The sequence below is a fragment of the Gopherus evgoodei genome, chromosome 7 (genome assembly GCF_007399415.2).
Source record: "Gopherus evgoodei ecotype Sinaloan lineage chromosome 7, rGopEvg1_v1.p, whole genome shotgun sequence".
In the NCBI taxonomy this organism is placed as follows: domain Eukaryota; kingdom Metazoa; phylum Chordata; order Testudines; family Testudinidae; genus Gopherus; species Gopherus evgoodei.
In genome coordinates, this window is record NC_044328.1 from 72,941,528 (window position 1) to 72,954,905 (window position 13,378).

General features: G+C 47.5%; 1 protein-coding gene across 7 annotated transcripts in view; it reads left to right on the forward strand.

Annotated features, from left to right (window-relative positions):
- Positions 1-1,620: 1,620 nt before the first annotated feature.
- ELOVL3 (ELOVL fatty acid elongase 3) overlaps positions 1,621-13,378 on the forward strand; it is a 43,159-nt gene continuing 31,401 nt past the window's right edge. For 3 of the 7 annotated variants that reach the window (XM_030570608.1, XM_030570607.1, XM_030570601.1), the window contains exons 1-3: positions 1,622-1,683; positions 2,331-2,513; positions 2,868-2,972. The gene's annotated coding sequence lies outside the window, so the exon portion shown is untranslated. Of the gene's footprint in view, positions 1,684-1,711; positions 1,917-2,330; positions 2,514-2,867; positions 2,973-13,378 lie in introns of those variants that run through there. The other 4 variants (XM_030570603.1, XM_030570605.1, XM_030570602.1 and 1 more) reach the window with 4 other exon arrangements.

Below are 13,378 nucleotides of genomic sequence, written 5' to 3' on the forward strand. Positions count from 1 at the left end.
TTAGAAGGTCTCTTTCTATAAGTCTATAATATATAACTAAACTATTGTATGTAAAGGAAATAAGGTTTTCAAAATGTTTAAGAAGCTTCATTTAAAATCAAATTAAAATGAAGAGCCCCTCAGACCGGTGGCCAGGACCCAGGCAGTGTAAGTGCCACTGAAAATCAGCTCACGTGCTGCCTTTGGCACGTGTGCCATAGGTTGCCTACCTCTCTCTGATCTATTACATGATCTATGCACACCTGCTCCCTCACTGCAATATGGTGACAGCTGACACAGCTAATTAATCCTTCCCTTGTAATAGATAACTCCACTGCATGCCTGTTTGGTCTAACCTAAATGGCCCAAATGATTAAATTAAATGGAATATCAGATGTGATAGACCCCGACCCACTGGGTACAGCAGAGTAGTCCTGTTGGGTACTGGGAAGTGGGCAGGCAGCAGCCCGCCTACAACAGAGTAGTCAAAGGCAGATATACTGGCCACTGGATAAGCAGTTTTCTGTTCCCTGACTGACCAGAGCAGGGGCTGATCAGGTTAGGCTAATGAGAACATCGGACTCCAATCAACCTGCAAAGAGCCAGGTGAGGCTGTTAAGCTAATGTGAACACCTGACTCTAATTAAGGCCCCTCTGAGACTGTAAAAGGGCTCACTCCAGTCAGGCGGCGGGGAGAGAAAAGGGAGCCAGAGGAGAGGAAGTGCAGCTGAAGGGCTGGGTAATGAAGACACCATCAAGCTACTGGAAAGGGAGCCCTAAAATAAGGGTGAAGAAGGCATAAAGAGAGAAGTGGAAAAGCTGTGGGGAAGTGGCCCAGGGAACTGTAGCAGCTCTGGTGGTAAAAGATCAGCTGTCAACAGTTGCTGCTACTAGGGGCCCTGGGCCAGAACCCAGAGTAGAGGGCAGGCCTGGGTTCCCTCCAGCCTTCCACTACAGAAACACCTTCTGGGAGGGGAAGACAGGCACTTGTCAGGACAGGAGGCTAAACTGATCTTGAATAAGCCCCTAGGGACAATACAGACTGTGGGAAGTTCCCTCACCAACCTCCTTGCTGGGTTATGATAAAAAGGGCTCTGTAGACTGCAACCCTGGCCCTAGAGAAAGAAGGGCTACGTGGAGAGTCACAGTGAGCCTCTGATATCAGAGGGGTAGCCATGTTAGTCTGGATCTGTAAAGCGGCAAAGAGTCCTGTGGCACCTTATGACTAACAGGTGTATTGGAGCATGCATCCGACCAGGTGGGTAGAGAAAGCTCATGCTCTGATGTGTTTGTTAGTTTACAAGGTGCCACAGGACTCCCTGCTGCTTTTAGTGAGCCTCTGAGGTCAATACCGGATTTATAATGGCGCCCGGGGCACTCTTCTTCGCGCCCACCCCGCATGCTGGGTCAACGCTTAACGCAGCGCACTCCTGCAGCTCCGTGGCAGCCTGGCTCCTGCCCCGCCCCTTTCCCCAGCGTGCTACGTCTCCTTCCTCGCCCACAACCCCGATCAGCCTGGCCGGCAGGAGGCGGCAACTTAGCCCGTCACTCTGGAGAGGAGGAGGAGGAGGGTGGGAGGCCTTTCCCCTCAGCGTGCTACATTCTCCGCCCCCGCCGGTCAGCTGGAGCAGCCTTTTCCGGCAGGAGGGGAAACAAGCCAGCCGCAGCACGCCGCTCCGGAGAGGAGGAGGAGAAGAGGCGGGGGTGAGGTGTTGGGGAAGGGCTGGAATTGGGGCATACTCCCTCCAGCCCCCTGTGTGAGCACCCCCCCCCCACACATCCAACAGGAATCTTGTTTACCCCCTCCCCAGCCCTGCTGAGCTTGTAGTTTACCCCGATCCCTCCCTAGCTCCTGCCTTACTGTCCTTTTACCCTTGGCTCATTTTACAATTATTCTGCCAGGGGGCCCACCAAAAGTTAATCTGACCCTGTCTCAGGTTAGCATAAACCGCGGGGAAGCATGGGACCCTCAGGGTCAAGGTCGGAGCTCTGCCACACAGATTACTTAGCAAGTATTCAAAAATATGAATAATTTGTCCCCCAGCCGCTCAGAGCTCCTTCCAAAAGCTGATTACTTTCCCTGTTCAGGACAATTGTTTTTAAGATTCTTGTTAAGATTATGTGCCTATAGGTGGATTTCTGCAGTCAGAGAGATCTTCAACTTTTTTAATGAGTGAATGCTTTCTGTTTCTGCCTTTGTATAACTTATATATTTAAATCTTATTCCTCAAAGGCTGTTGATATAAATCCTTTAGTCTCAGTGGGTCTTGGTAGCAATTTTCCAATAGTTCCTGTAGTGTCAAGTATTGAAGAGTTTTTAAGTGCTTGTCTGAAACGCCTTTTTGTTATAGGTATGAAAAACCTGTTCAGGCTTTTCTGCATATCACAGTGTCATTTTAGGCCCAAACTTTCCCATGTTGCAATCTTCTAAAGGTTGGGTTGGTTATCTACTGCTTCACTCGAGCCAGATGTTACTGGGGTAGCCAGCCTTACATGGAAAAGGCTGCCAGTGCTGGTCAAGACTCAATCTATAGGTAAACTACAAAGAGGAGCTACTACTTATTAATAAACTTTATGCATTTGTAAATATATGTACTCCAAACAGAAACCACAGGAGATGCTTTTGCTGACCTAACACTAGCAGTTACTTAACACTTACTCTGTGATGTTCTGATATGGGATTACTGTCCTAATTAAACATTGGTTAAAACCAGGTCCTATTCTACACCAAGCTCTGCTATCTAGCACACGTGTAGAGCTCTCTACTTTGCTTCTGCATAAGGTGTCTTCATGTTCTGTTATTTTTATCATTTTTCATTAGTCTCATATCAAAAATGCAGAACTGGCAACACAATCTTAATCAAAGACCAATTCTTGTTTCCCTTCAGATAGCGGCTGGGCTATTATTGTAGTGCCTAGGAGCTTCCTTATTAACACAGTTGATACTGATAAAATGAGAGAACAGACATTGGATGGCAGTAAACTTAGGCCAGGTAAGTTTTGTCAGCATAGCTGTCTGTCATGCGTGTGAAAATACCGCGCCGTCTAGTGACATCGCAATGCTGGCAAAGTCCTCAGGGATGGTCAACACTAAACTTAGGTCAGCTAGGTAGTTACGCTGACCCAAGCCCCAGTGTAGATGCTGCTACGTTGACAAAATAATTGTTCTGGCTGCACAACTACTACCTCTTGTGGAAGTGGATTTACTCAGCAATGGCCAAACCCCTTCTGTCTCTGCAGGTGTTCCATTGTAGCCTTTCCAGTGGATGCATACACATAAGCTCAGTACAGAGGCAACTGTGCCGCAGGGTGTGTCTGTTGATGTAACCAACATCACTGTGGTACTGTCCTGCCAAAAAAACTCCTGTCAGCATATGCTATGTCTGCACCAAGGGACTCTTGGTCTAGCTATACCTGCAAAGGATTTGTACTGTAGCTGAGGTCTTTGTTTTTCTGTGGGGCAAGGACTGTCTCCTTATCTGTGTTAGAAAACACCTACTGCTGCACGCACTTCTTCAATCTAGTGACTATTCACCCATGGCCTCTGCGGCGGCCATTATTACTAGGAGTGACAGTGTCCTTGACATTTTCCTGGAGAAAGCTGCTTGGACTCTCCGGCTCTGTGCCTCCCGTCAGCTCCTCCCCTGCCCTGCAGTATTTGCTGCACGCCAGCAGGCTCTGCTTCCCCTTCCCGCCCCATGCCACCTGCCCACAGCAATCAGCTGTTTTGCTGTGTGCAGGGGGTACGGGGAGGAAGGGGGAGCGTGGTGTGCTGGAGGGAGGGGTTGGAACGTGAGAGGAAAGAACAGGGGAGTGCAGACACAAATCCAAGAGTTAAACTCTCAAGCTTTTTTTGTCCCATGCAGTTCTCATTCATTGAACTTGGTGGTCAGTGATGCAGCATCAGCTTCTAGTGAGGCTGCTGAATTTTTTTAACGTAATTCAAAGCATCTATGTATTTTTTCTCTGCATCAACAGGGCCGCCCAGAGGATTCAGGGGGTCTGGGGCAGGGCCGGGTCTTCGGCAGCAATTCAGCAGTGGGTCCCTCTTGGAGGGAAGGACCCGCTGCCAAATTGCCACCGAAGAATGAAGCAGCTGCAGTAGAACAACCTTAGTGCCGCTGACCACAGCTTCCTCCCCACCCCCCATGCTGCATGTGGCTCTTGTACTCACCGGGTGGCACTCCGAGGCTTCAGGCAGCACTTCAGCGGTGGGTCCTTCACTCGCTCAGAGTCTTCCGCTGCACTGAAGGACCCTCCGCCAAAGACCTAGAGCGACTGAAGGGCTCGCCCCCAAAGTGCTGCCAAAAACCCAAAGTGGCTCATGGGGCCTGGGGCAAATTGCCCCACTTGCCTTCTCCTCTCTGGGTGTCTCTGCTCATCAATGGCAAATTTTGAGGCAACATCTGCGAACACTCTCTCTGATACTGAAACCACTGAGTGCCACGCGATGGGAAAGTCAAATGGAGGAGATAAAGCCTATCAAACACCAAATTGGGAAGACAGATAATGCCATAGTTGCCATTAAGGAGGACAGTGCTATGACAGAACTGTTCATGGGAGAACAGTGGCAGAAGGAAATGGAATCACCAGAAACATACATAACTTCATTTCTGTGTGGCTTAGTGTTGTGACACAATACACTGTTTGAAATAAATGTTGTAAGCAAGACTCCAAGTTGTTGACCTTGATATATCTGGAGCAATGAACAACTGGACAAAGCAAAGTCATACCTACAGTCTTACTGGTCAGATGAGGGATTTGAAAATGTTCTGAAGAGTGCACAGAAGTTGGCAGAGAAAATTCATACTGAAGCTATTTTCCCACCCATTCAAGTCACCAAAGAAGACATTTTGATTATGAGGCATGGGATAATCCCATAAGAGACCCCAAACAACAATTCAAAGTTGAATTCTTTAACCAGGTGCTAGACTGTGCAATACAATCAGTTAAGAATGTTTCGTGCAGCTCCAGGAACACAGCAGTATATTTGGGATGTTATCTGATATTCCAGAACTCCTCACTATACATGAAGAAGACCTACACTAGCAATGCAGGGCACTAGAGACAGTATTGACACATGATGACGTGCGATATTGATGCAAGTGATTTAGGTGATGAACTGAAAGCCCTTTCAAGATACATTTCAGCAGGATCAACTCCAAAGGCTGTTCTGGAATATATGTGCACAAATAAGATGACCACTCGCTTTCCAAATGTTTTTGTTGCTCTGCTCATACTTCTAACACCTCCTTTAACAGTTGCCAGTGGAGAACGCAGCTTCTCCAAGCTGAAGTTAATAAAACACATCTATGCTCCACAATGACACAGGAGAGGCTGGTCAGCCTTGCAACCATCTCTACAGAGCATGAGCTGGCCCAGACTGTGGACCTTCAGCAGGAAGCAGTTCAAATCTTTGCAACCAGAAAAGCACCACTTTGATTATTCAAACAGATAAAAATGCCAGTGTTTACTATGCAGACAAGAAAAATTACATTTGTTCAGGCATTTGAAAGTTGTGTTACTTAAAATATTTGAATAAGGCATTTTAAGTTTAGTTCTCCTTTATTGGGGTACGTAGCAGAGCAGTACCATGAGAGGAGTAGAATTGAGACCTTTCAAAGTTTTGGCCCAAGCAAGGGGGCATGGGGGCGTCATTTGGGCTCCCCGCCTCAGATGCCAAAATGTTGTGGGCCGGCCCTGCTGGCACCCCTGGATTGGGAAACCCTGAATTAAAGTGAAACTCAGGCCCCTACTGACCTGACATTGCATGGGAATTTACAATGTAAAATGGAGAAAACTGTTTGGAAATTGACAGTCAAGTTGTTTGTCCCTGACATGGGTATGCAGTGTTAGAGGGGGAGGAGACTGCAGGAAACCTGTTCCATTCCGGGTTGCATTCCAGACCAACAAGGGGCTGTGTCACTGCCTGCCCTGCAACCTTACACTGCTTCACTGTTGTGGCTCCCAACCTGCACTTCTCCCAAAGAGCCTGCAGGTCACACCTGGCGCGTTGGTGTACAGCTGCAGTCCTGGTTCAGCAACCTGTTAGTGACACACGAGCCACTCTCTGGCTTCCAGCCACCTATTACTACCCGCAGGGTGATTGAACATACCTCCAGCCCTCTCCTGGACAGTTCAAATATTAAAGGTCTGTTGCTCCTGCTATAAAGGGTCGATATTCAAGGTTGCTACTTTAAGTGGAGTTACTCAACAGTGCAGTTTAAACACAGCATTGGCTTGGTTTCACTGAAAAAGAATAAAACCAATTTTATTTAAAAAAGATGATTGAATTTTAAGTGAATTCAAGTATCAGGTGTGAAAGTCAGAAATGTTTTCTAGTAGCTAAACTTAACACGCTTGACTAGGTTCAAGGTTAAATTGTCACCCCATGTTCCCAGCAATGTGGCTAACCAAATTCTCAGGTCAGGATCTCCCCGAAAATCAAAGCGCTGGTTCCTTTGTATTGTTAGATGAGAGAGATCCTTTGGGGTTTTCTGCCCCCTTTTTTTTTATAGGCCAGTTAACCCTTGAAGTGGATTCTTTTGAGGGTTATCCCTCAAAGCAAAGTTTATTCAAGCAGTAAAGAAGACAACATTGAGTCTGGTGGTGAAGGAGGCTCCCTATGTTTGCTGGAATGCAAATTTGGTTTGTGTCCTGCCCTGTACTGTCCCAGGGTCCCTGCTTACTCCTTCTATGTAAACTGACGTAAAAACACATTTCTTCATTCAGGATACTTCTGCCTGGGCCGGGCTGTGTGGGTTTGAACACATTAAGAATAGCATGCAGGGGACTTCATAACTGTACATCTAATGTTACATACACTTCACCATAATATTATTGGCCTGTGAGCTGTTAGTTTTCAGATGTTTCCCCCACAAGCCATATTTTGTACAAAGATTATTACACTAGAATGTGGGTGTGAACCACGGGAGTGCTTTCAGTCTCACCTTCCTCCCACTGGCATGGCCCCATGAGGGTCACACAGTTGCAGTCTCTAAAATGGAAGCTGCACAGAGATGTTTTCCTCCCTTGTGGCATCCAGCACACCCAAGGCAACGGAGAGGAGTGAGAGCAAGAGACCATTCCACAGAAGGGGCATAGCAGCGGATGCACTTCCCCCTGCAAGCCAGGATTTCTTAGGGTGGAAGGGAGGGGTGCAGCTCTGCATTGCCCCAAATAAGAGGGCGGAGGAGGTTGGCTATGGAACCTTACCTCTTAATTTCCACGCTAACAGATGCGTGGGAATTTCTTTAACTATGCTGTAATTAGGGGGTGTTTTAGTTTAAGGACTACGTATTTTCAACCTTACCACTATCTAAACAGTGTCTTGTTTGGGAACTGTCTTGTACAGTAAGATGTACATGTAAACACTGCTGATCATGGATTTAATTCAATGTATGTATTTTGTACATCGCTAGATGCACAGTTATTGGGCATTGAACACTTATACTTGTGTGAGTGTGTGGGTGGTGTTCAGTATTTAAATGAGAGACTGCATCTTCCTAGATACTGTACAGTGTCACTTTAGCCTGAGGCTGCGGTTGTTACAAATAACCATTGGCTCCAGTTAGCCTTGGGGATGTTTTAAGGTTCCATTTGCACCACATACGTTGTCGTATGTTGTAAAAAGTGCCTAAATACAGTATTGCCCTGACTAATACCATGAGGCTTTACTATGTCTGTGCTCCCATAAGCAGACAGGCTGGGAGGGGATCCTTGCATCATTGCTGCTGCTCTCCTATGAGATTCTCTGGGTTTTGCACTAACCATCCCACACCACAGAGCCTGTGGAGGGCTTGAGGGTGGCTGGGAGGCAGTATTGAGACACAAGACCTTCATGCAGGTGACTATGGCCTCCACTGATACCTCGAACTTCAGTGACTAAACCCCTTACCATTTAAGGTGACCCACCCACTCCTACCTCTTGGAGGAAAGAATGCACTGTAAACTCAGGGCACAAACTTGCAGTGTCCCGTCATCCCACCACTGCCCCCTCGCAGATGGCCCATGGTGCTAATGAGATCAAACCATGTTAAGGAACTGAGACATGTCCTGGAGCATGATTCCTTAACAGGCTGTACAAAGGAAAAAGAACTGTAAGCTGTCTAAACTCCTACCTGCCCCATGGGGCCACAATCGTGGTACCCCTAACCCACCCAGCAATATTGTCAGTCTATCCAACTACACACTCAGCCCAGAAGAAAAGTCTGTCCTATCTCGGGGACTCTCTTTCTGTCCTGCCACCCCCACCAACATGAAACAGTTCTGTGGCGATCTGGAAGCCTACTTTCACCGTCTCCGACTCAAAGAATACTTCCAGGACAACACCGAACAGGGCACTGATACACAGGTGCCCTCCCACCAACAGCACAAGAAGAAGAACTCCACATGGACTCCTCCTGAGGGTCGAAATGACAGTCTGGACCTATACATTGAATGCTTCCGCCGGCATGCACAGGCAGAAATCGTGGAACAACAACATCGCTTGCTTCACCACCTAAGTCGTGCAGAACGCAATGCCATCCACAGCCTCAGAAACCACCCTGACATTATCATCAAAGAGGCTGATAAAGGAGGTGCCATTGTCATCATGAACAGGTCTGACTACCAAAAGGAGGCCGCCAGACAACTCTGCAATGCCAAATTCTACAGGCCACTTTCCTCAGATCCCACTGAGGAATACACTAAGAAACTACAGCATCTACTCAGGACACTCCCTACACTAACACCAGAAGAAATCAGCATACCCCTAGAGCCCTGACCAGGGTTATTCTATCTACTACCCAAGATCCACAAACCCAGAAATCCTGGATGCCCCATCATCTCGGGCATTGGCACTCTCACTGAAGGACTGTCTGGATATATGGACTCTCTACTTAGACCCTATGCCACCAGCACTCCCTGCTATCTCCGTGACACCACTGATTTCCTGAGGAAACTACAATGCATTGGTCACCTCCCAGAAAACACCATCCTAGCCACCATGGATGTAGAGGCTCTCTACACAAACATCCCACGCACAGATGGAATACAAGCTGTCAGGAACACTATCCCTGATGATGCCACAGCACAACTGGCTGCTGAGCTCTGTGCCTTTATACTCACACACAACTATTTCAAATTTGATGACAATATATATCTCCAGATCAGTGGCACTGCTATGGGCACCTGCATGGCCCCACAATATGCCAATATCTTTATGGCCGACCTGGAACAACGCTTCCTCAGCTTTCGTCCACTCACGCCCCTTCTCTACCTACGCTACATTGATGACATCTTCATCATCTGGACCCATGGGAAGGAGACTCTGGAAAAATTCCACCACGATTTCAACAGCTTCCACCCCACCATCAACCTCAGCCTGGACCAATCTACACAGGAGATCCACTTTCTTGACACCACGGGGCAAATAAGTGATGGTCACATTAACACCACCCTATATCAAAAACCTACCGACCGCTATGCCTACCTTCATGGCTCCAGCTTCCATCCCGGACACATCACACGATCCATTGTCTACAGCCAAGCACTGAGGTACAACCGCATCTGCTCTAACCCCTCAGACAGAGACCAACACCTACAAAATCTCCACCAAGCATTCTCAAAACTACAATACCCGCACAAGGAAATAAGGAAACAGATCAACAGAGCCAGACGTGTACCCAGAAGCCTCCTACTGCAAGACAAACCCAAGAAAGAAACCAACAGGACTCCACTGGCCATCACATACAGCTCCCAGCTAAAACCCCTCCAACGCATCATCAAGGATCTACAACCCATCCTGGACAATGATCCCACACTTTCACAGGCCTTGGGTGGCAGGCCAGTCCTTGCCCACAGACAACCTGCCAACCTGAAACATATTCTCACCAGTAACTACACACCGCACCATAATAACTCTAGCTCAGGAACCAATCCATGCAACAAACCTCGATGCCAACTCTGCCCACATATCTACACCAGCGACACCATCACAGGACCTAACCAGATCAGGCACACCATCACTGGTTCATTCACCTGCACATCCACCAATGTAATATACACCATCATATGCCAGCAATGCCCCTCTGCTATGTACATCGGCCAAACTGTACAGTCTCTATGGAAAAGGATAAATGGACACAAATCAGACATTAGGAATGGCAATATACAAAAACCTGTAGGAGAGCACTTCAACCTCCCTGGCCACACTATAGCAGACCTTAAGGTGGCCATCCTGCAGCAAAAAAACTTCAGGACCAGACTTCAAAGAGAAACTGCTGAGCTTCAGTTCATCTGCAAATTTGACACCATCAGCTCAGGACTGAACAAAGACTGTGAATGGCTTGCCAACTACAGAACCAGTTTTTCCTCTCTTGGTTTTCACACCTCAACTGCTAGAACAGGGCCTCATCCTCCCTGATTGAACTGACCTCGTTATCTCTAGCTTGCTTGCTAGCATATATATACCTGCCCCTGGATATTTCCACTACATGCATCTGAGGAAGTGGGTATTCACCCATGAAAGCTCATGCTCCAAAATGTCTGTTAGTCTATAAGGTGCCACAGGATTCTTTGCTGCTTTTACAGATCCAGACTAACACGGCTACCCCTCTGATACTTAACAGGCTTATAACTGTTGGTTCCTGTTCAGCACATGAGATCAAACCATACTATAACACAGACTCTATCACATTTGCTAAAGTACAGTAGAATCTGTAGTCTAGACAGGGCCTCATTCAAGCAGAGGCATAACTTAATTGTTGCTAGCTGGGTTCCAACCCAGGTTTCCTGATGGGTGTGGACTGGCAATTCCTTGCTGGAAGACTATGCTGTGAAACTGTGACATGGATGACTTCATGTCCCTGTAGGATTGTGTCTAGCCCAGTCTTCAGGGATTGTTTGTTTTTCCCACAGCATAGACTGTTCAGAAAAGAATGGCAGGACCCTGCTGGAAAGAACCATTTAAACACAACTGTAGCGATGCAGTCCTGCTTACAAGAGGTGTATATGCATTAGAAAATTGTATAGCCATTTTGCAGCAGTAATTCAGTTGCACTTCTGCTAGCAACAGTGCAAGCCCTAGTGCATACAATACTTGGCCATTAAAATCTGTTCTGTACCCCCTGTGAGGCAATCTTGGTCAAACTTGGCAAAAAGTTCAGCTTCCATCTGTTCCTCCATGTAGATGCAGTCCTGCGGAGCAATCCTATCCTTAAAATCAGGATCAAAACCTTGATGTGGAAGGGCTGGATAGGGAGGGGAACTCTGCCTGGGTTAAAAGTGACAGAAGTCCTGTGGCACCTTATAGACAGACATATTGGAGCATAAGCTTTCATGGGTGAATACCAACTTCGTCAGACGCATGTGGTGGAAATTTCCAGAGGTAGGTATAAATATGCAAGTGTAAGCAGAGTCAGGATGAGCTCTACCCTGACATCTGGTGGTGAATTATGGGGAGTGTAGAAAGGAATTTTAGGTATTTGCATTGACACACCCACCCCACCTAGCATAGCCCACGGCAGCCTGGGATGGTTATTTTGACAGCTCTGGTATCCCCAATTTCTTTGTTATTGGGTCAGGAGGAATAAAGTGTTGTCACCCTGATTATGTGAATGATGACTATGAGACTGCTTTATGACAGAAATGTCTCAATATGAATTAAGTAGCACTCACTGGACAAGGGACATAGGTGCCAAAACCCATTGAAATGAGAGAGGTTGGGGATTGGTGTGTGTATCTGATGGTATGGGCCCCTTTTGAGGGCTTGGAACACCAATTGCACATCCTCCTCTCCCCACTGTTGAAGAGTAGAGCTAATTTTGATTCCATTAGGAGTCCATCTAGAGACTGCTGAGCTGAATTCACGTTGGGCCAATGGTGCACCAGCACCGGGGCTCCCCTACTACAAGCTGAAATCACTAAAAGAGCTAAGCTTACTGAGCTGAGATCACTGAGTGCTGTGTTAACTAGTGGGGGAGCCTGAAGATCTATTGCTAAGCGGCTGGCAGAGCAGAGCAGTTTGCAGCATGTTGGAGCAGCCCATGGAACAGTGAGCGGGGTGGAGCGGTTTGCGGGGACGGCTGGAGTGGCTCACGTTGACTGGAGGAGCGGCACAGCTGGTGTAGTGGAGCTGGTTGTGGTGAAGGCTGCAGCAGATCTCCGCGGAGAGGCAGAGCAGTTGGCCCTGGCCCACGTAAGGTGCCCCTTAACACCCTGTGTGTGACCCCCCCCATTTCCACCCAGGCTGGGAGGGTAAAACTCTGCAGATAAACTTTTGAACTCTGGAGTGGCACTGACCAGAGACTTTCGGGTTGTTGGACTTTGAGGTGATTGGACTTAAGACCCTAAGGGAGAAGCACATTGCCAAACATACTTGGAGGTGGGTTTTTTGCTTATGGTTTGTGTTATAATCCTGTTTGTGGTGTTTCTCCAACGTGATGCTGCATTGTTTCCCTCCTTTATTAAAAGGATTTTGCTACACTCAGACTCCGTACTTGCGAGTGGGAAAGTATTGCCTCTTCTGTCCATTTATCTGTTCACACAGGGATTGTCCAGTTTGGCCGATGTACGTAGCAGAGGGGCATTGCTGGCACATGATGGCGTACATTACATTGGTGGACGTGCAGGTGAATGAACCGATGATGGTGTGGCTGATCTGGTTAGGTCCTGTGATGGTGCTGCTGGTATAAATATGTGAGCAGAGTTGGTGTCAAGGTTTGTTCAATGGATTGGTTCTTGAGTTAGAGTTACTATGGTGCAGTGTGTGGTTGCTGGTGAAGAATATACTTAAGGTTGGCGGGTTGTCTGTGGGCAAGGACTGACCTGCCTCCCAAGGCCTGTGAAAGTGAGGGATCATTGTCCAGGATGCGTTGTAGATCACTGATGATGTATTGGAGAGGTTTTAGCTGAGGTGATGGCCAGTGGAGTTCTGTTGGTTTCTTTCTTGGGCTTGTCTTGCAACAGAAGGCTTCTGGGTACACATCTGGCTCTGTTGATTTGTTTCCTTATTTCCTTCTGCAGAGAATGCTTGGTGAATATCTTGCAGGTGTTGGTCTCTGTCTGAGGGGTTGGAGCAAATACGGTTATACCACAGCGCTTGGCTGTAGACAATGGATCATGTGGTGTGTCCGGGATGGAAGCTGGAGGCATGAAGATAAGCATAGCGGTGAGTGGGTTTTCAGTATAGCGTGGTGTTAACGTGACCATCACTTATTTGTACCGCAGTGTCTAGAAAGTGGACCTCCCGTGTAGATTGGTCCAGGCTGAGGTTGATGGTGGGGTGGAAGCTGTTGAAATCGTGAAATCTTCCAGAGTCTCCTTCCCATATGGACAGATTATGAAGATGTAATATCAGTGTAGCATAGGTAGAGAAGGGGCATGAGTGGACGAGAGCTGAGGAAGCATTTTTCCAGAT